This window comes from Hyla sarda, chromosome 8, assembly GCF_029499605.1.
Source record: "Hyla sarda isolate aHylSar1 chromosome 8, aHylSar1.hap1, whole genome shotgun sequence".
NCBI classification, from domain to species: Eukaryota; Metazoa; Chordata; class Amphibia; order Anura; family Hylidae; genus Hyla; species Hyla sarda.
The window spans coordinates 34,571,495-34,599,208 of NC_079196.1; the positions used below are offsets into that span (position 1 = coordinate 34,571,495).

A 27,714-nucleotide genomic window follows, 5' to 3' on the forward strand; every position below is an offset into this window, starting at 1 on the left:
GTAGCGAGAGTGTAGCGAGCGCTCCGGGGAGGAGCGGGGACCCGGAGCGCTCGGCGTAACAGTACCCCCCCCCCCTTGGGTCTCCCCCTCTTCTTAGAGCCTGAGAACCTGAGGAGCAGACTTTTGTCTAGGATATTGTCCTCAGGTTCCCAGGATCTCTCTTCAGGACCACAACCCTCCCAATCGACCAAAAAAAAAGTTTTCCCTCTGACCTTCTTGGAGGCCAGTATCTCCTTTACGGAGAAGATGTCCAAGGAGCCGGAAACAGGAGTGGGAGAAACAAGTTTGGGAGAGAAACGGTTGATGATGAGTGGTTTAAGAAGAGAAACGTGAAAGGCATTAGGAATACGAAGAGAAGGAGGAAGAAGAAGTTTGTAAGAGACAGGATTAATCTGGCACAAAATTTTGAAAGGACCAAGATAGCGTGGTCCCAATTTGTAGCTAGGGACACGGAAGCGGACATATTTAGCGGAGAGCCATACCTTGTCTCCAGGAGAAAAAATGGGGGGAGCTCTTCTTTTCTTATCAGCAAACTTCTTCATGCGTGATGAAGCCTGTAAGAGAGAATTTTGGGTCTCTTTCCATATGGTGGAAAGATCACGAGATATTTCATCCACAGCGGGCAAACCAGAGGGCAAGGGAGTAGGGAGGGGGGGAAGAGGGTGACGGCCGTACACCACGAAAAATGGGGATTTGGAGGAAGATTCAGAGACTCTGAAGTTATACGAGAATTCGGCCCATGGTAGAAGATCTGCCCAGTCATCCTGGCGGGAGGAAACAAAATGCCGTAAATAATCACCCAGGACCTGGTTAATTCTTTCTACTTGCCCATTGGATTGAGGATGATATGCAGAAGAAAAGTTTAATTTAATCTTGAGTTGTTTACAGAGAGCCCTCCAGAATTTTGACACGAATTGGACGCCTCTATCCGAGACGATCTGCGTGGGCAACCCGTGAAGACGAAAAATGTGTACAAAAAATTGTTTTGCCAACTGAGGCGCTGAAGGAAGACCAGGAAGAGGGATGAAATGTGCCATCTTGGAGAATCGATCAACGACCACCCAAACAACAGTGTTGCCACGGGATGGGGGTAAGTCTGTAATAAAGTCCATACCAATCAGAGACCAAGGCTGTTCGGGGACAGGCAGAGGATGAAGAAGACCAGCGGGCTTCTGGCGAGGAGTCTTATCCCGGGCACAGACAGTGCAGGCTCGCACAAAATCCACAACATCCGTCTCCAGAGTCGGCCACCAATAGAAACGAGAGATGAGTTGCACGGATTTCTTGATGCCCGCATGACCTGCGAGATGGGAGGAGTGACGCCATTTGAGGATTCCGAGGCGTTGGCGTGGAGAGACGAAGGTCTTCCCTGGAGGAGTTTGCCTGATGGAGGCTGGAGAAGTGGAGATCAGGCAGTCAGGAGGAATGATGTGTTGCGGGGAGAGCTCTACTTCCGAGGCATCCGAGGAACGAGAGAGAGCATCGGCCCTAATGTTCTTATCGGCAGGCCGAAAGTGAATTTCAAAATTAAATCGGGCAAAGAACAGAGACCACCTGGCCTGGCGAGGATTCAGCCGTTGGGCAGACTGGAGATAGGAGAGGTTCTTGTGATCGGTGTAAATAATAACTGGAAATCTTGATCCCTCCAGCAGATGCCTCCATTCCTCAAGTGCTAATTTAATGGCTAGAAGCTCTCGATCCCCGATGGAGTAGTTCCTCTCCGCCGGAGAGAAGGTCCTAGAAAAAAAACCACAAGTAACAGCATGCCCGGAAGAATTTTTTTGTAGAAGGACCGCTCCAGCTCCTACTGAGGAGGCATCAACCTCCAATAGGAAGGGTTTAGATGGGTCAGGTCTGGAGAGCACGGGAGCCGAAGAAAAGGTAGACTTGAGCTGTTTAAAGGCGTCTTCCGCTTGAGGAGGCCATGACTTAGGATTGGCATTCTTTTTGGTTAAAGCCACGATAGGAGCCACAATGGTGGAAAAATGTGGAATAAATTGTCTGTAATAATTGGCGAACCCCAAAAAACGTTGGATAGCACGGAGTCCGGAGGGGCGTGGCCAATCTAAGACGGCAGAGAGTTTGTCTGGATCCATTTGTAGTCCCTGGCCAGAGACCAAGTATCCTAGGAAAGGAAGAGATTGACATTCAAACAGACATTTCTCCATTTTGGCATAAAGTTGATTGTCACGAAGTCTCTGAAGAACCATGCGGACATGCTGGCGGTGTTCTTCTAGGTTGGCAGAAAAAATCAGGATATCGTCCAGATATACAACAACACAGGAATATAAGAGATCACGAAAAATTTCATTAACAAAGTCTTGGAAGACGGCAGGGGCGTTGCACAGGCCAAAGGGCATGACCAGATACTCAAAGTGTCCATCTCTAGTGTTAAATGCCGTTTTCCATTCATCCCCCTCTCTGATGCGGATGAGATTATAAGCACCTCTTAAGTCCAGTTTGGTAAAGATGTGGGCACCTTGGAGGCGATCAAAGAGTTCAGAGATGAGAGGTAGGGGGTAGCGGTTCTTTACCGTGATTTTATTAAGACCGCGGTAGTCAATGCAAGGACGTAAGGAGCCATCTTTTTTGGACACAAAGAAAAATCCGGCTCCGGCAGGAGAGGAGGATTTGCGGATAAAGCCCTTTTTTAAATTTTCCTGGATGTACTCAGACATAGCAAGAGTCTCTGGGGCAGAGAGAGGATAAATTCTGCCCCGGGGTGGAGTAGTGCCCGGGAGGAGGTCAATAGGGCAGTCATAAGGCCTGTGAGGAGGTAGAGTCTCAGCTTGTTTTTTGCAAAAAACATCCGCAAAGTCCATATAGGCCTTAGGGAGACCGGTTACAGGGGGAACCACAGGGTCACGGCAAGGAGTACTGGGAACCGGTTTAAGGCAGTCCTTGAAACAAGAGGGGCCCCAACTCTTGATCTCCCCAGTGGACCAATCCAGGGTTGGGGAATGGTGTTGAAGCCAGGGGAGTCCAAGGAGAATTTCGGAAGTGCAATTGGGGAGGACCAAAAACTCAATTTTCTCGTGATGAGGTCCGATGCACATTAGGAGGGGCTCCGTGCGGAAACGTATGGTACAGTCCAATCTTTCATTGTTAACACAATTGATGTAGAGGGGTCTGGCGAGACTGGTCAGCGGGATGTTGAACCTGTTGATGAGAGAGGCCAAAATAAAATTTCCTGCAGATCCGGAATCCAAGAAGGCCATAGTAGAGAAGGAGAAGGTAGAGGCAGATATCCGCACAGGCACAGTAAGACGTGGAGAAGCAGAGTTGACATCAAGGACTGTCTCACCTTTGTGCGGAGTCAGCGTACGTCTTTCCAGGCGGGGAGGACGGATAGGACAATCCTTCAGGAAGTGTTCGGTACCGGCACAGTACAGGCAGAGATTCTCCATGCGGCGTCGTGTCCTCTCTTGAGGTGTCAGGCGAGACCGGTCGACCTGCATAGCCTCCACGGCGGGAGGCACAGGAACGGATTGCAGGGGACCAGAGGAGAGAGGAGCCGGGGAGAAAAAACGCCTCGTGCGAACAAAGTCCATATCCTGGCGGAGCTCCTGACGCCTTTCGGAAAAACGCATGTCAATGCGAGTGGCTAGATGAATGAGTTCATGTAGGTTAGCAGGGATTTCTCGTGCGGCCAGAACATCTTTAATGTTGCTGGATAGGCCTTTTTTAAAGGTCGCGCAGAGGGCCTCATTATTCCAGGATAGTTCTGAAGCAAGAGTACGGAATTGTACGGCGTACTCGCCAACGGAAGAATTACCCTGGACCAGGTTCAACAGGGCAGTCTCAGCAGAAGAGGCTCGGGCAGGTTCCTCAAAGACACTTCGAATTTCCGAGAAGAAGGAGTGTACAGAGGCAGTGACGGGGCCATTGCGGTCCCAGAGCGGTGTGGCCCATGACAGAGCTTTTCCAGACAGAAGGCTGACTACGAAAGCCACCTTAGACCTTTCAGTAGGAAACTGGTCCGACATCATCTCCAAGTGCAGGGAACATTGAGAAAGAAAGCCACGGCAAAATTTAGAGTCCCCATCAAATTTATCCGGCAAGGATAGTCGTAGGCCTGAAGCGGCCACTCGCTGCGGAGGAGGTGCAGGAGCTGGCAGAGGAGATGATTGCTGAAGCTGTGGTAGTAGCTGCTGTAGCATCACGGTCAGTTGAGACAGCTGGTGGCCTTGTTGCGCTATCTGTTGTGACTGCTGGGCGACCACCGTGGTGAGGTCGGCGACAACTGGCAGAGGAACTTCAGCGGGATCCATGGCCGGATCTACTGTCACGATGCCGGCTGGCAGGAGGTGGATCCTCTGTGCCAGAGAGGGATTGGCGTGGACCGTGCTAGTGGACCGGTTCTAAGTCACTACTGGTTTTCACCAGAGCCCGCCGCAAAGCGGGATGGTCTTGCTGCGGCGGTAGTGACCAGGTCGTATCCACTAGCAACGGCTCAACCTCTCTGACTGCGGTACAAGGGAGTAGACAGAAGCAAGGTCGGACGTAGCAGAAGGTCGGGGCAGGCAGCAAGGATCGTAGTCAGGGGCAACGGCAGGAGGTCTGGAACACAGGCTAGGAACACACAAGGAAACGCTTTCACTGGCACAATGGCAACAAGATCCGGCGAGGGAGTGCAGGGGAAGTGAGGTATAAATAGGGAGTGCACAGGTGAACACACTAATTAGAACCACTGCGCCAATCAGCGGTGCAGTGGCCCTTTAAATCGCAGAGACCCGGCGCGCGCGCGCCCTAGGGAGCGGGGCCGCGCGCGCCGGGACAGGACCGACGGAGAGCGAGTCAGGTACGGGAGCCGGGGTGCGCATCGCGAGCGGGCGCCACCCGCATCGCGAATCGCATCCCGGCTGGAGGCGGTATCGCAGCGCACCGGGTCAGTGGATCTGACCGGAGCGCTGCAGTAGCGAGAGTGTAGCGAGCGCTCCGGGGAGGAGCGGGGACCCGGAGCGCTCGGCGTAACAAGCAGGTGGGAGATTTATCAACAACCTGTCCAGAGGAAAAGTTGCCCAGTTGCCCATAGCAACCAATCAGATCGCGTCTTTCATTTTTCAGAGTTTTTTTTTTTTAACTAAAGAAGCGCTCTGATTGGTTGCTATGGGCAACTGCTCCACTTTTCCTCTGGACTTTTTAATTTTAGAATTCCGATATAAAATTGCAGTGGTTTTGCCCCAATTTTGGAAAACTGATGAAAAAAATGTGCAATGTGTATTTAAACCAGTGGTCTCAAACTGTGGTCCTCCTGACGTTGCAAAACTTTAACTCCCAGCATGCCGTCTGGGCATGCTGGGAGTTGAAATTTTGCAACATTTAGATGGCCACAGTTTGAAACCACTGATATAAACTCTTATCCGCATTGAAATTCTGCAGGAGATTCCGGAGCGGCAGAGTCCCATGTGTACACTGTGCACACGGCGGAATTTCCACGCCAGATGTTTCCGGCACGGAAATTCCGTTGTCCGTGTCCCCAGAAATAACCCACCTGTTCATTCTTTCTGCAGACTCGGCACGGAATGCATAGCCGTCAATGAGAGTGCACATTCCCGTGTGGTCCTAGCGCCCGCAGTCTCTGAAATGTCCGCGCAGAGATTTTCCGTGTGGATATTCCAGGAGTGTGAACATGGCCTTAGGTTTTTTACCCACATTTCTTTCGAATTTCCTCCGGTTACAGCGTTGACACTATTTTTTTTTATTTTTGTAAAGGTTTTATGCAAAAATCAATCCTTTTACTATTTGTGATTATAACCTTATTAGGGTCAGGCAGGGTAAGAACATTATTGATTTTTTTCTTTTTTTGGGAGTTATTTTAATGTTCTAAATATAGAACTAACATAATGAAAAAAATCGATTAAAACAAAAGTAAAAATAAAATCTCATCTGAACTGCGGCCTGGGAGGAGGAAGCCTGTGATCAGCTCAATTGATTCTGGTGATCACGAGGGCTCAGTTGTATCTAGAGACCAGGACCACATTAAGGTCTTGTGGAAAGGTGACACCATGATTTATTATGCAACCGGAGGCCGCATTACAGCATAAAAGCTCAGTAATTTAGTGAAGAACCAACCATCTCATTACACTATATTAGGTTCTCCAAGCTGGAGGCTTCGCTTTATAATTTAAACCATTGCTTATTCAATTGTAGCCCTTCAATTCACTAAGGACTTGTGTTCTCAGATGCAGCAATAAAATATGTACGGTGCAAGTTAGGCCCTGCCCAAAGCTCTTTTAGGGTCTATTCGGTCATTGCTGGTAAATCATGGTTTTGATACAAAAATGTGGCAACACCGATGTGGTTTCTTTTTAAAACCAGACATTTGTAACCACAGTTTTGCCGCAACTGGCATGGTACAGTAGCTGGTACTACAGTGTGCAGCTGTATGGACCTTTGTGAAGATCTAAACCTCTGTTCTAAGTGACCATTATTAAAGAGTCACCTGTCACCAAATAAAACTTTTAATATGGCCTTCCTTGTGTAATTAGCAGACACTTTCCCATTCACTTGCTTTTAAAATTATCAACATAAATGTGATTAAAATGTAATATAAAAAAAGGCCACTAAGTGACTCTGTTCTGTTCCCTGCCACAATTGAACAGTGAGTTTGGTCTCCTCCCAGCCTTGCAAGAGTCCAAACTCAGAAAGGGTTTCTCTGCCCGGGGCTTCATTGACGACTGCACAGAAACTGAAAGCTCCACAGATTCTCACAGAAAGCTGCACAGACTGAAAGCTACAGGAGAGCCTCACTGTGAGCAAGAAGAAAGGTATGATACAGAGCTTTTTAAAGCTCTGACATTTTTTTTAAGGGCTGGAGGGGTGTTAGCCAGGGAACATAGCCTGAGTTAGTTTAGAACAGTTCATTTGGTGACAGGCACTTTTTAAATATTTGCTAATAGGCCTCAGCTACACCTGTTATGATTAAACGTGGACCTTAAAGGGGTATCCCGGGATTTTTTATTTTATTTAACTACGCTACCAGGGCGGTAAAGCTAGTGTAGTTTATAATATAGTACCTGTGTTTGATGGCTGGTCTCGCAATTCTTATGTGATATTTCCCCCAATCTTCATTTTTAACAGCATACAAAATGAGTGTTGTCTCAGGTTTTCCATGGTTACAGTGCGGCTCGAGACATTACATCACTAGTCAGGTGTTTAATGGGAACATGGCAGTGCTTCAATGGGTGGAACGACCACTAGGTGGGGGATCTTGGCACTTGTAGTTGGAGGGAGGAAACTCCAACAGAAAACAGCCATTTCGCAAAATCAAATCAACAGTGTTATGACTCACAATACAGCCATTTAGCCCTAAGACAAGCACAGATCCTTCCTAAGCATGTCCATTACTGTTTGGCAGGTAAGTACTAAAATCCCCTTATGGAGGAGAACCCCTTTAAGTAAAAAAAAGTTTGAGAATCCCAGCTATAGACTCTCACAACCCAATGAACGATTTTGATTTATCAAGCTCAAAGATTTGAAAGTAGGAGTTGGCATTATTTTCATTCCCATATCCTATTCAGTAGAAAATGGCCAAATTACCTTCTAGCTCATTCTTCTTCATTTCTGTTTGGTAACATTACAGTGCCTTTGGAGTGATGAGATTCTCCTTAGGTTCACCCGCACCATGAGTGAGAGAGTAGAGACCAACTTGTACAGGAAACCCATTCTCTGTGTCACCATGGCACAGGCTATTGATCTATAGATACTATATTTAACCTTGATGTTGCCATGTCCCACTGGAAACCCTTGTGGTTGTTGAATGTTGGTAAGTTGTGTCTTCCCTAACATGCATTTTTGGACTTTTATATAATTTTTGTATTGTTTTGTACTCCTGATATGTTGCATTTTCTACCACCCTTGGCTGAAAGCAAGGGGTTAACCAAAGCACTATGTGCATTCTCATATTTTTATGCAGAGAACATTTTAAAGTGGATAGAGTAAAGTTCACAAGTAGTAGAGTGAGAGAAGCACCCTATCTCCCCCCTTCTGTCAGTAAGGTGCCAAGCAAGAACTGTTCAGGGGTTTATAGATCTTGCAAAGTACTTGCCTTGTACTGATGATGTACTGAGGACGGAAAAGAGGAAAAGAAAGTGAGAAAAAGAGTTATACAGAGTCTGTGGAGAGAAAAGTGTAAATGTACCCAATAGCTAAACTTAGAACCTTCCATAGCTTTATGCCGGGCCTAGGAATCAAGTGGCTACCCAAGCTACATTTCCTCAAGTGACCTGCATTTCATAGGGGGCATTGCAGCTCTGAGTAAGTAGAGACTGATTTAGATTTGCTGGGAGCAAATCAGTTTATTCTGATGCCATACTGGAGTTGGGGAGGAACTTTTCCCTTGGTATGGGGCAATTGGCATTAGTTTCAGAAGTTTTTTTTGCCTTCCTCTGGATCAACACATTAGGGACACAGTAGGGATACAGGCTTAACTTGATGGACTCTGGTCTTTTTTTAACCGTGTGAACTATGTAACCCTATTTTTCTGTCTTTTGCTAATGTTGTAGTAACTTTTGGAATGCTCCTTACCATGTGGGAGGGAAAAAGATAGCAACCGGAGCTGGAAAACAATTCTCTCTCGCCTTTCGACCTTTATTTCCCAAAAGTCCTTGCCGTGTTCTTGGAACTATTACAATGCACTTTACGACCAACATTTACCAGCGTAGGCGACTGTATAGTTTTTCGGTTGATTTATAGGATCTTCCAACGTGAATATTGCTTGAGCTGACAAGATGACTGACACTAATTTATAGGCGCGGACTCAAAATGCATCTTCTTTCCATCCCCGGTTGGTCCCTTCTCCCTTTACAAACGCTGAACGGTGATGAATGTTCTGTTCTTTTGGCTTCAAGACACAAAAGTTCTTCTTTTCTACTTTTTCTTCATTGTGAAAATAACATAATGTAGGATTCCCTATACGCGAGAAACAATGCGAGGGGGCAACGATTTCTTTGACGCGCAGCACAAACAAAAACAACCCTAGTGGGAAAGTAGACAGTAGGCTACAGAAAACAAATAAGGGCAGTAAATCCCACATTGCTTTTCTAATAAAGCGACTATTACTCGCACATCTCTGAACAGATGTAGCTTGAAATAACGGCTAGGAAGCGACGGCAAATCCCAGTCTGTCACCGCGTCGGTATTGTTTAATTGATTGCTAAGTTGTGCTTTGCATACAAGTCCCTGAATTGAAGGTTTTATAGACGTTGCACACCTTGAAATTTACTCTAATGGAGAAGCTGCGTTTGGTGATGGCTTCGGGCTATTGATTCAATGAAGAGGCTGAATAGCGCCTTCATATATATGATATATATAGGCTATTTATAAAGAGGCACACTTATGTAATGAAAAGCATGACTACTCTGCCAATTGCCTTAAATTGTAGGACGCCGGTTACTGACACAGCAGTGTACTAAAGAAACCTAATAACACTGTTTATTGTGGTGAAGGACATAAAAGCTCGAGAAGCTTATGACATAGACGCAAGTAGATTTATAATGAGATAACCGGAGTTGGCGGCCAAGGTAAATGCCGAGCTGTAGCGACCTGCAAAATAAATTGCTTTAAAGGGGTATTCTGGGACTTTTGGTTCTTTGAATGTAAAACAGGGGTAGCAAAGTTAGTCTAGTTACTAAAATACTTCCCTTACCTGTCATTGGTGTCTGGTATCAAATTTCTTTGCCTTTCTTTTCCCCGAAAGTTCATTTTTTGCAGCTTATAAAGTGAGTGTTGTCTCGGACCTTTCCCAGCTTGTTGTGTGGCCCGAGACACTACATCACAAGTCAGGTGCTGAAAGGGGGCTTGGCTGCTTCGTCTGTTGTGTATGAAGCCAGCCCCCTGATGGTGTTACCGGCGCACATGTGCGTGCATTCATCATCTCACAGATCCACAGCTTGTGTGTCAGATGATGTCGAGCAAGACATGTGATCAAAGGGAGCATGTCTGTGCCGAAATGGGTGGGGCGACATATGTGTGGTGGGAAATAAGTCACCTCCCACCTTGAAACAAAAGATCCTGGGGGTTGTAGTCTGAGGGAGGCCACGGAAACTGGAAGTAATCAGTTCCCAAAAACAAGCCAGCAGCGTGATGTGGGACACAGGACACGGCCATTTACCACCAACACAAGCACAGATCCTTGGTAAGCATGTCCATTACTGTATGACACCTAATTACTAAAGTCACCTTACGTTGGATAACCCCTTTAATGCTTTTTGTTTTCACCAAAGCCTGTCCACATTTAATTTTGAAACTCTATAACCGAGGTGTCCAACCTGCGGTCCTCCGGCTGTTGCAAAACTACAACTGTCGTCAGCATGCCGTCAGCTGTCCGGGCATGCTGGGAGTTGTAGTTTCACCACAGCTGTAGGGCCGTAAGTTGGACACTTAGGCTCTATAACATATTCAGTAATGTTTTTTTTATAATATTCATAATGAATGGGTGCCCACACCTGAGGCGTTTGGGTGAGTGACGTCTACGCCGTATTGTCAGGTAATCACTCATCCATATATATCCATATCGTTGACTCATTTTATGCTAATATCGCTCACAGAGTCATGGACGATGAGCAGAACTGTATGACAAGAATCTTTAAATCAATGAAAACCTGTGAAATAGATTGACATTTGTTATCTCCATCACTCAACCAGTCATTCATGTCATCGAGTAAATTATTCTCAAATTATAATTTTTTTTTTATTTGCTCTGTCTGTTTACCTTAAATGAGAAGTATCATGGGGATAAGTTTTTAGATCGCAGGAGGTCTGACTGTTGGGACCCCCCCCCGTGATCTCCCTGGGGGCAGCACTTCATGACCCCTCTATATATCGCTATGGGATAGCCGTACGACTCTCCCATATAGATATATGGAGGGGGACGTACCGGCTGTCGGATCGTGCGGGGGTTGTGATGTGCTGCTTCCGGGGAGATCCAGTGGTTGGACCCTCCACAATCTAAAACTTATCCCCTATCCTTTGGATAAGGGATACTTTTCTCCCCATGATATATCTCCTTCAACGTAATTTTTTTAGGCATATAATTCTGTACTGATTAATTTATGATTTGGATTTAAAGGGGGTACTCCGGCCCTAATACATCTTATCGCTTATCAAACGGATAGGGGATAAGATGTCTGATTTCGACGGTCCTGCCACTGAGGACCCCCCGCAATCTGTCATTCAGCACCCAACTTTGTGAGCTCTCTACAGCGCTGGAGGCTCTGAGTGTGCAGCGTGACGACCATGGGGCCGGAGTATCGTGATGTCATGACTCCGCCCCGTGTGATGGCATGCCCTGCCCCGCCCCCTCAATGCAAGTCTATGGGAGGGGGCGTGATGGCCAAAGGTGGGTGCTGAATAACAGATTGCGGGGGTTCCCAGCGGCAAGACCCCCGGGATCAGACATCTTATCCCCTATCCTTTGGATAGGGGATAAGAGGTATTAGGGCCGGAGTACCCCTTTAAGGTTCTAGCTCCATTTAATGATATAGAGCTACAGCTCCACAGCATAGATATGTAGTTAAAGGCTACCTCTCACTTTAAAAACTTTTCACATGTCTTAGAGACAGTGGGGGAGATCTTCAAAAACTGGTCTTCACTAGTCGAAGGCTATGTTCACATGGCTTTGTAGAATGTCTGCCCCAAAAACACGGATTCAACATGCTGGTGCTATGACCATTCGGAAATGTGCGTGTGGTCTTCCTCAGGAGATATTAACAGAGACCCAAAATGTATATAACTGTCTGTTTCTGGCTCCGTTCACTGTGTATGTAGTGTGAAACAGTGACAGGAATGGTGGTCGGGGATCGCTGTGTTTTCCCTGTGAACACCATAGATAGTGACGCGTTTCAAGTCAAGGAAACGCTTCTTATCATACTGATTAATGATTAAGAGCGGTTCCTCCTCTTGAAACGCGTCACTATCTGTGGTGTTCACTTATCCTTGATGTTTCCTGGATTACAATAAAGACCAGCATACTTTTACACATGTACTGCGATGGGCTTCCATTTCTTTCTCTTCAAGCTGTATTTTGGGTTTGAAAGTAAAGAGCAGGAGGAGCCCTCCATTTAAACTCTGTCACTGTCTCTGACTGCTGTTTACTGCCGTTTGCTCATCTCTACCAAGCAAAACTCCCACAGTAGGCTTTGTGGCTGTGGCAAGCAGCTAATCAGTGCTGGACTCCCACCGATCTGATATTAATAGCCTATCAATATAATCGGTAGGTGATCAATAAATGAAGGTACACATTTAGGATAGTTTGGGAAATTACAAAAGTATCCCCATGACAACATTTCCTATACAGTATTTTAGTATTTCAGTGCTGAAATACACTGTCATATTAACCCCTGCATATTTGTGAGATGTAACCTGTGTGTTTTCTTATGTGCTCAGAAATGCTTTTAACTTGAAGGGAGGACTCCCGAAAGCTTCTCCACAAAATACTGTTAGTCCAATGAAAAGGGTATTACAATATTCTGCATATGATTCTGCAATTGCTATAATAGGAATATTATTTTTTTTAACGAAAAATCTGATTTCTATTCACAACATGACAATTCCTCTTCTGAAGTAACTGGTGGCACCCTTCAAAGGGGTACTCCGGTGGAAAAAAATGTTTTCAAATAAACTGGTGCCAGAAAGTTAAAAAGATTTGTAAATTACTTCTATTTAAAAATCTTAATCCTTCCAGTACTTATCAGCTGCTTTATGCTCTAGAAGAAGTTGTGTAGTTCCTTCCAGTCTGACCACAGTGCTCTCTGCTGACACCTCTGGCAATTTGCTCCTGCTCTGGGCAGTTCCAGACATGGACAGAGATAGCAGTTGAGAGCACTGTGGTCAGACTTGAAAGAACGACACAACTACCTGTAAAGCATACAGCAGCTGCGCTGTCACACACTGCGCTCTGGCCGCAAGCTCCGGCCGTAAGCGCATGGTCCCTGAATCCCCAACTGCCGGCGGGGCTGGGATTCGCATGCAAATCCCAGCTTGTCACTCTACATGCTCCTTTGCCGCCCTCCTCCGTCGGTGTCTCAGCTCCGGCAAGCGCGTCCCCATCTCCTAGGGCACGTGTGCGCCGGAGCTCTGAAATTTAAAGGGCCAGTACTCCCAAAATTAGTTGTTACACCTGACACTACATTATAAAGTCCCTGCTCCTCCCACACTTCCCTGCCGGATCTTCAGTGCCCCTAGACTGAGATTAAGCATTCCATATTGCCTGTTGCCTTACCCGTGTATCCAGACCTTCCCGCTATTTTATTTGACTTCGCACCTTTACCGCCTGTCTTGACCTTCTGTTATGTTGACTGCGCTACTGCCTTATCCTTCTGTACTTTGCCTAGCCCAGCTACCTGTGTGGTCGAGCCGTGTCGGGGGGTAGCGACCTGGGTGTCGCCTGCCGCAGCAAGCCCATCCAGCCTTGCGGTGGGCTCTGGTGAAGACCAGCGGCACCTTAGACTCCGCTCCCCGATAATGTACTCCAGCATTAGGGCCGGAGTACCCCTTTAAGGTTCTAGCTCCATTTAATGATATAGAGCTACAGCTACACAGCATAGATATGTAGTTAAAGGCTACCTCTCACTTTAAAAACTTTTCACATGTCTTAGAGACAGTGGGGGAGATCTTCAAAAACTGGTCTTCACTAGTCGAAGGCTGTGTTCACATGGCTTTGTAGAATGTCTGCCCCAAAAACATGGGCAGACATTCTTCAGATTCAACATGCTGGTGCTATGACCATTCGGAAATGTGCGTGTGGTCTTCATCAGGAGATATTAACAGAGACCCAAAATGTATATAACTGTCTGCTTCTGGCTCCGTTCACTGTGTATGTAGTGTGAAACAGTGACAGGAATGGTGGTCGGGGATCGCTGTGTTTTCCCTGTGAACACCATAGATAGTGACGCGTTTCAAGTCAAGGAATCGCTTCTTATCATACTGATTAATGATTAAGAGCGGTTCCTCCTCTTGAAACGCGTCACTATCTGTGGTGTTCACTTATCCTTGATGTTTCCTGGATTACAATAAAGACCAGCATACTTTTACACATGTACTGCGATGGGCTTCCATTTCTTTCTCTTCAAGCTGTATTTTGGGTTTGAAAGTAAAGAGCAGGAGGAGCCCTCCATTTAAACTCTGTCACTGTCTCTGACTGCTGTTTACTGCCGTTTTCTCATCTCTACCAAGCAAAACTCCCACAGTAGGCTTTGTGGCTGTGGCAAGCAGCTAATCAGTGCTGGACTCCCACCGATCTGATATTAATAGCCTATCAATATAATCGGTAGGTGATCAATAAATGAAGGTACACATTTAGGATAGTTTGGGAAATTACAAAAGTATACCCATGACAACACTTCCTATACAGTATTTTAGTATTTCAGTGCTGAAATACACTGTCATATTAACCCCTGCATATTTGTGAGATGTAACCTGTGTGTTTTCTTATGTGCTCAGAAATGCTTTTAACTTGAAGGGAGGACTCCCGAAAGCTTCTCCACAAAATACTGTTAGTCCAATGAAAAGGGTATTACAATATTCTGCATATGATTCTGCAATTGCTATAATAGGAATATTATTTTTTTTAACGAAAAATCTGATTTCTATTCACAACATGACAATTCCTCTTCTGAAGTAACTGGTGGCACCCTTCAAAGGGGTACTCCGGTGGAAAAAAATGTTTTCAAATGAACTGGTGCCAGAAAGTTAAAAAGATTTGTAAATTACTTCTATTTAAAAATCTTAATCCTTCCAGTACTTATCAGCTGCTTTATGCTCTAGAAGAAGTTGTGTAGTTCCTTCCAGTCTGACCACAGTGCTCTCTGCTGACACCTCTGGCAATTTGCTCCTGCTCTGGGCAGTTCCAGACATGGACAGAGATAGCAGTTGAGAGCACTGTGGTCAGACTTGAAAGAACGACACAACTACCTGTAAAGCATACAGCAGCTGCGCTGTCACACACTGCGCTCTGGCCGCAAGCTCCGGCCGTAAGCGCATGGTCCCTGAATCCCCAACTGCCGGCGGGGCTGGGATTCGCATGCAAATCCCAGCTTGTCACTTTACATGCTCCTTTGCCGCCCTCCTCCGTCGGTGTCTCAGCTCCGGCGAGCGCGTCCCCATCTCCTAGGGCACGTGTGCGCCGGAGCTCTGAAATTTAAAGGGCCAGTACTCCCAAAATTAGTTGTTACACCTGACACTACATTATAAAGTCCCTGCTCCTCCCACACTTCCCTGCCGGATCTTCAGTGCCCCTAGACTGAGATTAAGCATTCCATATTGCCTGTTGCCTTACCTGTGTATCCAGACCTTCCCGCTATTTTATTTGACTTCGCACCTTTACCGCCTGCCTTGACCTTCTGTTATGTTGACTGCGCTACTGCCTTATCCTTCTGTACTTTGCCTAGCCCAGCTACCTGTGTGGTCGAGCCGTGTCGGGGGCTAGCGACCTGGGTGTCGCCTGCCGCAGCAAGCCCATCCAGCCTTGCGGTGGGCTCTGGTGAAGACCAGTGGCACCTTAGACTCCGCTCCCCGATAATGTCCGAGTCATCAGCCAAACAGGTTAGAGGATCCACATCCTGCTCTGTAATACTGATAAGTACTGGAAGGATTAAACATTTGTAATAGAAGTAATTTACAAATCTGTATAACTTTCTGGCACCAGTTGATATGAAAGACATTTTTTCCCCCACTGGCGTACTCCTTTAAACAACCACACATTTTAATGCGAAGCCCTGATGCTGTGAATAAACAATTGTTCCTTTCCGGAAAGATTGGTGCTTTGCAATGTAAGATGATACATTGTTATTGACACTCCTGACATCTCAATCTGTAAATGTAATTTCTTAATGTAATGATGTGTTCAGTAAACACGCCGAAGACATCTCCTCTGATACATCCATCCACCAGGGCTTGTGATGCACTAATCTTATTTGTGGTCAATGTAACTTCCTCCTCAGGCACTTACATAACAATGGGAATGTAAAGCACTTGGAGGCTGCAACAGAGGCTTTCAGTGTACATCACCGGGGCTCTCCATTGTATTGCAGGTTAAGTGTAGAAGGGAAATGAAGAAAATGTATTTCTCGAGCTAAGCTTGTATCAGGCAATTATTCTCCAACGCCGAATCCAAGGCCGAGTGGTCAGCTGCAGAGGTTTTGTGCAATCTACTGTTCTTTGTAAATTGCTTTTCTGAGTAACGGCTTTACTTGTTGACTGCATGTTATTCTGTATATGATTTCTTATTATAATAAGGAAACATTATGTGAAGCTTGCAATTTATAATTGTTTTGGGAATGTTTTACAAATGTTTATATTTCGTAAATATTATAAAAGAAAACAAAAAGTTCTATATGCAGAAGACATGAGCTTAAAGGGGTGCTCCGATGAAAACCTTTTTTTTTTTTTTTAAATCAACTGGTGCCAGAAAGTTAAACAGATTTGTAAATTGTTTCTATTAAAAAATCTTAAACCTTACTGTACTTATTAGCTGCTGAATACTACAGCGGAAATTCTTTTCCGTTTGAAACACAGAGCTGTCTGCTGACATCACGAGCACAGTGCTCTCTGCTGACATCTCTGTCCATTTTAGGAACTGTCCAGAGTAAAAGGAAATCCCCATAGCAAACATATGCTGTCCTGGACAGTTCCTAAAATGGACAGAGATGTCAGCAGAGAGCACTGTGCTCATGATGTCAGCAGAGAGCTCTGTGTTTCAAAGATAAAAGAATTTCCGCTGTAGTATTCAGCAGCTAATAAGTACAGGAAGGATTAAGATTTTTTAATAGAAGTAATTTACTAATCTGTTTAACTTTCTGGCACCAGTTGATTTAAAAAAAAAACGTTTTTCACGGGAGTACCCCTTTAAAGGGGTACTCCGCCGATAAACATATTATCCCCTATCCAAAGCATGGGGGATAACATGTCTGATCGCTGGGGGCCCCACGATATCCAGGACGGCAGCGGCAGCATCCGGAACACAGAAGCTTGGAGCTTCCCGTTTGCGGCGTCACGCCACTCCCCTTCCATTCATGTGTATGATAGTGGGAATGACGGCTAGTACATAGCCATCACACCTGCTCCCATAGATATGAATGGAGTGGGTTTGGTGTGGATGTGGTGCTGTAATCACCAGTCATCTGGCACGGATGACTGCAGTGCCGTGCCGGAGATCGTGGGGGTCCCCAGTGGCGGGACAACCGTGATCAGATATCTCATCCCCTATGCTTAGGGGATAAGCCTTTTATTTTTGTCTCCCTGCAGCAAACGGTCTTTCTAACAGAGTCTATGAAAACTGTCTCCTGTAGAAAGACAGAGATCATAGCGAGCTGGGGAGAAAAACCCTCCTGACAGTAGCCAACGATCGGCGGGGGTCTCAGCACTGAGACCCTGACCGATCAAAACTTTTGACATGTCTTTTGCAAAATGTTTTGCAACAAGTGTGCCTCCAGCTTTTGCAAAACTACAACTCCCAGCATGCCTGGACAGCCAAAGCTGAGCTGTTATTGGCATGAGGTTTTCTCACACACAGATTAAAGGGGTACTCCGGCGCTAATCATCTTATCCCATATCAAAAGTATAGGGGATAAGATGTTAGATCGACCGACACTGGGAACCCCCGCGATCTCTCCTGCAGCACCCCCGTTATTCAGCGGCACAGAGCGAGGATCGGTCTGTGGCTGATGACGGGCGATGCAGGGGACGGAGTATCGTGATGTCATGGCTCCGCCCCCTCAATGCAAGTCTATGGGGGGGGGGGGGCGTGGCGGCTCTCACTCTGTGCAGCTGAAAAACAGGGAACTCTAAAATCTTAGATGTTTAGTGTTGGAGTACCCCTTTAATAAATTTAGGCCTATGGGGGAGATTCATCAAGACCTGTGCAGAGGAAAAGTCGACCAGTTGCCTATAGCATCCAATCAGATCGCTTTGCGATCTGATTGGTTGCTATGGGCAACTGGTCGACTTTTCCTCTGCACAAGCTTTGGTGAATCTCCCACTATAAGTAGGGGTTACGTGCAAACTAATAATCCAACATATATAATTATAGGCTAAATGTACACCGGATACTTCTTATTCCCAGGCATAAAACAAATATAAACAATTAAGGGGAGTGCATATTAAAACATACAGTTTATTGGAAATAATCCGTAGAGAAGAGAAAAAGAAACCAGGGCAACTCACCAATTACGTAAACTTCAAGCTTCTTTATTGATCCATGAAGGGTATAAACTGTGCAAGACACGGGTGGACAGACAACAAGGGGACGTTCGTTCGGGGCTACGGTGCCGTTTCGCAAGATATGCTTCAACTGGCCCACATCGTCTTCCAGCCGGAAACACATTTAAATAACCCTCCCCTCCGTTGCCATAGAAATGAGCCAAACAAAAGGTAAGTGTAATTAAAAATGTTAAAAACAACTGTGTGATACTCCTAAGATATTCATTTAAATTAGTAGTGCACTGAGCTCAGTACGTTCATTAAGACCCAAAGGCCCCATTGCTTCTAACCGAAGAATCCATTTGGTTTCATTTTTTAACAGTATTTCTTCTTTATTTTTCCCAGCAATACCATGTTCGATCCTCTCAAGTCCGACAAAACGGAATCCATATTTTTCTTTCGAATGAACTTCATTAATATGTTGAATAAATCTAGTGGCTCCGATGCCGGTTCTGAGGGATCGAACATGTTCGCGGATTCTGTGAAATAGGGGCCTCTTTGTCTTCCCAATATAAAATAATTTACATTTACATACCAATGCGTATACTACATGAGAGGATCTACATGTAATACATTGTTTCACATTAATAGTATTACCTGCTAATTCTACAACTCTACATTTCATGTTTAGAGAGCAAAATGAACATGAACCGCAACTGAAATTTCCTTTCGGGCGTAATTCAGACAACCAATTCTGTCCCGTTGCGTTTTTTCCTCTTTTCAATAAATCTCCAATTGTTTTCGTTTTTCTATATGTAACGATAGGTTTTTCACTAGTAGTTATTGCTATGTCAGCATCCTCTTGTAGAATATACCAATTATTCGTAATAGCTTTTTTAACTATATTATTAATGGGAGTATTTGAAAAAGAAAAAACGCAACGTTTATTGTTAATTCTATCTTTCGTTTTCAGCAACACTTCTCTTGGTACTCGATCTATTTTCTTTCTTGCATCTAGAATTAAATTAAGGGGATATCCTCTCTGTTCCAAACGATATTGTAAATCATCTGCCTGTTTTTGAAACAGTATGGGATTGCTGTTGATTCGTTTTAGTCTGACTAACTGACTGTATGGGATACTATTTTTGACCTGGGGGGGATGAGATGAGTGATAATGTAACAATGAATTTTTGGCAATCGATTTTCTAAAACCAGTTGTCACTATATTGCTATCCACAATATCTATCTGTACATCCAGAAATTCAAGATGTTGATCTCCAACTACATATGTAAAAAACATGTTAACTCCATTTACTTGGTTGAGATATTCAACAAAGGCAGTAAATTCCTTCTCTGAACCGTCCCAAATGATAAAGAGGTCGTCCACATATCTGAGAAAAAGTTTAATTTTACCAATAAAGGGGTTCTTGGATGTGAACACCCATTTGTCTTCCAACATGGAGAGAAAAATATTGGCATAAGCACATGAGGTAGGAGACCCCATGGCTGTACCATGTGTCTGTCTATACCAATCCCCTCCAAACTGGAAGACATTATTACTCAACACGAATGTAAGGGCTTCAGTAACAAATTCAATAAAGTCGGGAGACTTACCTGTTTTCCGTAGGATAGCGGTCATAGCCTCCACCCCCGAATCCAAAGGGATTCGGGTGTATAGGCTCTCCACATCCACGGAACACAGTTTAAACCCAGGTTGCCAATGAAAATTATTCAAAATTTTTATTAAATCTCCGGTGTCCCTAAGATAAGAAGGTAATTCTCTCAATAGAGGTGAAACTAGCCAATCAATATAACTGGACAAATATTCTGTCGGTGACCCAATCCCAGAGACAATAGGACGTCCCGGGGGCTGGGTCACCGACTTGTGGACTTTCGGCAAAATATACCAAGACGGTTTTTTAATGTTCCTAGGGAGGAGGCGTTCAGCACTTTTTCTACTTATAACTCCTTTCTCATGGAATTTTCGAAGTAGCGATCTCAAATTATTGAGTATCTGTGGACAGGGATCTTTTTTTAATTTACAGTAAGTATTCTCATCTCCTAACTGTTTGTGAGCCTCTGCGTTGTAGTCAGTAGTTTTCCATAAAACAACCCCCCCACCCTTATCAGCCTTGGTAACAACAATATCTTCCCTTTTTCTTAATTTATTCAGGGCTATTTGCTCTCTATCTGAGATGTTGCTCTGGACCTTCGGGTAAATGAGGGCTTTAACTTCTTTCAAAACTGACTTCTGGAATATATCAATTGGGCTCCCTGGTATAACAGGAGGATTAAACATCGAGGGATTACCACCTGAAAAAAACTCATCATTAGTATTCCCTGTTCTATCAGACACCTGATCATTGACATCAGCAAGGAACGTGACTAAATCCTGCTCCTCCTCATTAAATTCACTAGGTACACAAAATCCTAAAGGTCCTATTTTACAGCTAGTCTCACCTTCAAGTAAGACTACATTTTTATTTTCATTATTTCCTGTAGAAAAAACTTTTGTTAAATTTAATTTGCGGACACCCTTGAATAAGTCCTCTTGGAACTGGACAAAGTCGAATTTCTCTCTAAGACCAAAGTTCAGTCCCTTGTTCAATAGTGAAATCGTGTCCTCATCTAAATCTTCATCCGTGAGGTTCACTACTATATTTTCAGAAATTACTTGCGCCAAGTTACATTCTTGCGTTTGGGTATGCGTTTTCTCAGAATTCTTTGATTTTCCTCTCCCTCTTCGGGTTCTGGGTCCAAAGGGATTCCGGCAGCTTTTTGTTTGATATCCCCCACATCTCCAGTCGATTCTGTCGAACCACTGCTGTCTGTGTCAGTTGTCATAAAATCCGAACTTTTCTTTTTATTTTTATTCCTGCTTAAATTGGACTTCACCGGGATATTTTTAGAGACTTTTCGATTAGCATTAGACTTTTTATTCCAAGTGAAGACTTGATGATTCTCAAAGTCTTTTTTGTTTCTTATAAATTTGTCCCGTTTAATAATCTTAATTTTGAGAATCATCAAGTCTTCACTTGGAATAAAAAGTCTAATGCTAATCGAAAAGTCTCTAAAAATATCCCGGTGAAGTCCAATTTAAGCAGGAATAAAAATAAAAAGAAAAGTTCGGATTTTATGACAACTGACACAGACAGCAGTGGTTCGACAGAATCGACTGGAGATGTGGGGGATATCAAACAAAAAGCTGCCGGAATCCCTTTGGACCCAGAACCCGAAGAGGGAGAGGAAAATCAAAGAATTCTGAGAAAACGCATACCCAAACGCAAGAATGTAACTTGGCGCAAGTAATTTCTGAAAATATAGTAGTGAACCTCACGGATGAAGATTTAGATGAGGACACGATTTCACTATTGAACAAGGGACTGAACTTTGGTCTTAGAGAGAAATTCGACTTTGTCCAGTTCCAAGAGGACTTATTCAAGGGTGTCCGCAAATTAAATTTAACAAAAGTTTTTTCTACAGGAAATAATGAAAATAAAAATGTAGTCTTACTTGAAGGTGAGACTAGCTGTAAAATAGGACCTTTAGGATTTTGTGTACCTAGTGAATTTAATGAGGAGGAGCAGGATTTAGTCACGTTCCTTGCTGATGTCAATGATCAGGTGTCTGATAGAACAGGGAATACTAATGATGAGTTTTTTTCAGGTGGTAATCCCTCGATGGTTAATCCTCCTGTTATACCAGGGAGCCCAATTGATATATTCCAGAAGTCAGTTTTGAAAGAAGTTAAAGCCCTCATTTACCCGAAGGTCCAGAGCAACATCTCAGATAGAGAGCAAATAGCCCTGAATAAATTAAGAAAAAGGGAAGATATTGTTGTTACCAAGGCTGATAAGGGTGGGGGGGTTGTTTTATGGAAAACTACTGACTACAACGCAGAGGCTCACAAACAGTTAGGAGATGAGAATACTTACTGTAAATTAAAAAAAGATCCCTGTCCACAGATACTCAATAATTTGAGATCGCTACTTCGAAAATTCCATGAGAAAGGAGTTATAAGTAGAAAAAGTGCTGAACGCCTCCTCCCTAGGAACATTAAAAAACCGTCTTGGTATATTTTGCCGAAAGTCCACAAGTCGGTGACCCAGCCCCCGGGACGTCCTATTGTCTCTGGGATTGGGTCACCGACAGAATATTTGTCCAGTTATATTGATTGGCTAGTTTCACCTCTATTGAGAGAATTACCTTCTTATCTTAGGGACACCGGAGATTTAATAAAAATTTTGAATAATTTTCATTGGCAACCTGGGTTTAAACTGTGTTCCGTGGATGTGGAGAGCCTATACACCCGAATCCCTTTGGATTCGGGGGTGGAGGCTATGACCGCTATCCTACGGAAAACAGGTAAGTCTCCCGACTTTATTGAATTTGTTACTGAAGCCCTTACATTCGTGTTGAGTAATAATGTCTTCCAGTTTGGAGGGGATTGGTATAGACAGACACATGGTACAGCCATGGGGTCTCCTACCTCATGTGCTTATGCCAATATTTTTCTCTCCATGTTGGAAGACAAATGGGTGTTCACATCCAAGAACCCCTTTATTGGTAAAATTAAACTTTTTCTCAGATATGTGGACGACCTCTTTATCATTTGGGACGGTTCAGAGAAGGAATTTACTGCCTTTGTTGAATATCTCAACCAAGTAAATGGAGTTAACATGTTTTTTACATATGTAGTTGGAGATCAACATCTTGAATTTCTGGATGTACAGATAGATATTGTGGATAGCAATATAGTGACAACTGGTTTTAGAAAATCGATTGCCAAAAATTCATTGTTACATTATCACTCATCTCATCCCCCCCAGGTCAAAAATAGTATCCCATACAGTTAGTTAGTCAGACTAAAACGAATCAACAGCAATCCCATACTGTTTCAAAAACAGGCAGATGATTTACAATATCGTTTGGAACAGAGAGGATATCCCCTTAATTTAATTCTAGATGCAAGAAAGAAAATAGATCGAGTACCAAGAGAAGTGTTGCTGAAAACGAAAGATAGAATTAACAATAAACGTTGCGTTTTTTCTTTTTCAAATACTCCTATTAATAATATAGTTAAAAAAGCTATTATGAATAATTGGTATATTCTACAAGAGGATGCTGACATAGCAATAACTACTAGTGAAAAACCTATCGTTACATATAGAAAAACGAAAACAATTGGAGATTTATTGAAAAGAGGAAAAAACGCAACGGGACAGAATTGGTTGTCTGAATTACGCCCGAAAGGAAATTTCAGTTGCGGTTCATGTTCATTTTGCTCTCTAAACATGAAATGTAGAGTTGTAGAATTAGCAGGTAATACTATTAATGTGAAACAATGTATTACATGTAGATCCTCTCATGTAGTGTACGCATTGGTATGTAAATGTAAATTATTTTATATTGGGAAGACAAAGAGGCCCCTATTTCACAGAATCCGCGAACATGTTCGATCCCTCAGAACCGGCATCGGAGCCACTAGATTTATTCAACATATTAATGAAGTTCATTCGAAAGAAAAATATGGATTCCGTTTTGTCGGACTTGAGAGGATCGAACATGGTATTGCTGGGAAAAATAAAGAAGAAATACTGTTAAAAAATGAAACCAAATGGATTCTTCGGTTAGAAGCAATGGGGCCTTTGGGTCTTAATGAACGTACTGAGCTCAGTGCACTACTAATTTAAATGAATATCTTAGGAGTATCACACAGTTGTTTTTAACATTTTTAATTACACTTACCTTTTGTTTGGCTCATTTCTATGGCAACGGAGGGGAGGGTTATTTAAATGTGTTTCCGGCTGGAAGACGATGTGGGCCAGTTGAAGCATATCTTGCGAAACGGCACCGTAGCCCCGAACGAACGTCCCCTTGTTGTCTGTCCACCCGTGTCTTGCACAGTTTATACCCTTCATGGATCAATAAAGAAGCTTGAAGTTTACGTAATTGGTGAGTTGCCCTGGTTTCTTTTTCTCTTCTCTACGGATTATTTGCATTGGACTTTGCTATTACCAGTGAGCACCATCAGACGTGGTTGAGCCAGCAGAGGCATTGGATGTCAGGTGCTTATAATTAAGGAAGCAGTGCCGAGTTTGTTTCTTTCTACTATTGAATACAGTTTATTGGTATGCGTTAAAATATCTAATCATCCAAACACAACAGTGAAGTGGTTAACCTCAACCTAGTGAGCTAAAATATGTTGTAATAATGCTGTGGTGTCCCGGTACAGGACCTGGTCCGGTCCCTGTTTAAAGTCCCCTCAGCTAGAGTACCTCCAGGGCTCTCCTGCAGGGCTTGCCCCTTGGTCACCTCATAGAAACGTATTTTTGTATAGTGTACAAATGTAAAGGACCTACCCAGGTCACATGATACATTATAATGGTTGTACAGATATTTAGGACCTTCCGGGGTCATGTGATACTGTCATGTGATGTACCCAGAGTTCTCTGGGTTCAGGACTTACAGGCTTTGCAGCCAATGGGATTAGTCCAGCCCCCCTAGTATATAAGGGGCTGTAGTCTGTAAATTCTCTCTCTTATCTCCTGGATTTCAGTCAAGCACAATCAGCATATCTCAATTCATCTCAACTAGGCCAAAGCCTAAAGAACCAGCAGCCACTAAAACCGTGAATTATAAAGCTCTGTTCCCTAAATCCTTGTGACTACTATTCAACTTAACTCATACAATTAGTAGCACAGTGGCCTGCTTAAAGCTAAAGACTATTAGTCCCTGTGAGGAACCTGCATCCCGGTTACCTCAAGAGAGACTGTATGTTTATAGAGACTGTTTGCATACGAAGTTCAGTAAAAGTTCCAGTTATCTCATAAATTCTGCTGTGGACATTCCGTTTACTATCCCTGCCATTTATGGGCCGGTTGGCAGCATGATCTCCTATACTAAGCAAATCACATCCTGCCGTCACGACAAATCAAGGGTTAATACCACCAGACCCTGCATCACCATTGCAACACCCCGACACCCCGACACCTTTATTAATAACTCTCTAAGCGACAGGTGGCATAAGTGGCATAAATACAAGTAACTAGACGCGTTTCAGGGTGCTTAATAATATCTGACCCTTTCTTCAGTAGTCATCTACTACTGAAGAAAGGGTCAGATATTATTAAGCACCCTGAAACGCGTCTAGTTACTTGTATTTATGCCACTTATGCCACCTGTCGCTTAGAGAGTTATTACTGCAAGGACTCTGGTCGGCCACACTCTGGACAGTTACACTCTGGACAGTTCCTACAGCTCTGAATGAGCAATCCACCTCCAGGACTTACCTGCTTCTAGGTCCGGACTCAACCAGTCTCAGCTCCTATGGTCTGCAAGACTCCTGACGTCAGACACTGAAAACACAAGGCTTTGCATTCATCTCCTCGGTACCATCGGGCGGTATCACCCGGGCCCTGCGCCGTCAGGACCAGCCGCCGTCTGTGCATGCCAGCACACATCTCTGCAAGTATATCTGCAGCTCAGCGAGGGATTGCTGACTATAAAGGAGCACCATAGGAACTGGTAACAAAACATCGTTTATTACATCATCTGCTACAGTTTGTAGTGCACTTGAATAACCTAACCAGAGACAACATAATATCATTGTAACATCATTGTAGCGACCATTGCTGCAACATAAAGGACAGTTACATTTAATAAGTTTATCGGTGTCCATTAATGGATAGAATTTGCAGTACTACTAATAACTAACACAACAAACAAGTGGCATATAGAATACTCTGCATTATGTTATATATTTTTTTATTTGTATTTTAACATTGTTTCTTCTCCCACAAGGGCCCTGTGAGAGCGGAATATAAGATATTATAATGAATTTTTAATAAATTATTGGAATAATTGAAGCACGGTCTTATTGCAATATTATTACTATTTCAAACACTAACCTTGAGGTGGGGGATACTGTTTTTCTGTTCTTTTGATATATTTAACACACCGTGGTATAGGTGTGCACCCCATATCACCTCGGTAAGTGTATAATTGTGAGCTGCACCAACACAGTGGCCCTCATTTACTTAGAAAATCGGGTTGTAAGTCTATGTTGCTTTCTTACCCGATTGCTTTTTTCCCCTGGTATTTATTATTATGTCGCATCCTGTTTGTCGCACATGTGTTTTGTTGGTTTTGGTTTCCAACTCCTCTGAGCTGTCGGGAAAAAATCCACAATAATTCAACAAATTCGGGTTGGAAACCTTTATAAATATGTGGGAAAGCTCAGAAATGTCGGGTTACGCCCCTTTTTCGGGTTTGGGAGAATCCACATCGGGTCCGTCGGGAAAAAATGTCGCATCGTGTCGCAGACTGGCGCACGATGTCTGCGACATGGCGCAGACAAAGATGCGACAAAAAAACCTGACAAAAGAAGTCGGGTTTAGAATAGTAAATGAGGACCATTTTCTTCTAGATTTGTAAATTACTAATATTAAAAAGTCTTAATCCTTCCAGTACTTATCAGCTGCAGTTATGATCCACAGGAATTTTTTTTCTTTTTTAATTTCCTTTCTGCCTGACCACAGTGCTCTCTGCTGACACCTCTGTCCATTTTAGGAACTGTCCAGAGTAGGAGAAAATCCCCATAGAAAATGTATCCTATCCTGCTCTGAATAGTTCCTAAAATGGACAGAGGTGTCAGCAGAGAGCACTGTGGTCAGGCGGAAAGTAAATTTAAAAAGAAAAGAACTTCCTGTGGATCATAACAGCAGCTGATAAGTACTGGAAGGATTAAGATTTTTTTAATAGAAGTAATTTTCAAATCTGTTTAACTTTCTGGCACCAGTTTATTTTAAAAAAAAAGTGTTTTCCTGTGGAGTACCCCTTTAACAGTAATAATGAACAAGGAGGCAGACCGGGGCGATCAACGCGAAATGGGCCAACACAAAGGAGCACTCCATCAGGGCATACATAACAAAATACAAAATAGAACTAAATTAGAAGTAAGAAAGGAAAAAGAAGGACAATGGGGACCACGGAACCACAGAGGACAACAGGGGACACACACGAAACAGGGGCAACACCCACAACTACATCATGAGAAGGGACGTGGGCTACAAACTATACTTTCAATGTTTTTACTGCCATATTCAAGTGGAAATTAGTTACCATGACTCCTGAGATAATGTTCTTTCTGTATATGTTTCCAATACTAGTTAGAAAAGTGGAGCGGATGATCCGATCACAAAAAAGTGGAACATCGGAAGGAGCGCAGACCTCTAAGGGTTAGGTTAAAATGAATGGTTTATTATAAAAGATGCTCTTATAAAAGATGCAACGCAACATAAAAACAGCGTTTCCAGCCCGTACCGGGCTCTTCGAAACGCTGTTTTTATGTTGCGTTGAATCTTTTATAAGAGCATCTTTTATAATAAACCATTCATTTTAACCTAACCCTTAGAGGTCTGCGCTCCTTCAGATGTTCCACTTTTTTGTGATCGGATCATCCGCTCCACTTTTCTATTGATGTGCTGGACCCTGCTACCCAGAGCCCATAGGAACCTGGATGCTGCGACCCCTCTCTAATTTCTAAGTGACGGCAGGTGTTATGCTCTGAGCATA

General features: G+C 43.8%; 1 long non-coding RNA gene across 1 annotated transcript in view; it reads right to left on the minus strand.

The window, feature by feature from the left end:
* The window catches only part of LOC130285215 (uncharacterized), a 55,705-nt gene extending 29,762 nt beyond the window's left edge, over window positions 1-25,943 (minus strand). The window contains exon 1 of the long non-coding RNA XR_008847297.1: window positions 25,431-25,943. This is a non-coding gene — a long non-coding RNA (uncharacterized LOC130285215). The remainder of the gene's footprint in view (window positions 1-25,430) is intronic.
* Window positions 25,944-27,714: the final 1,771 nt, after the last annotated feature.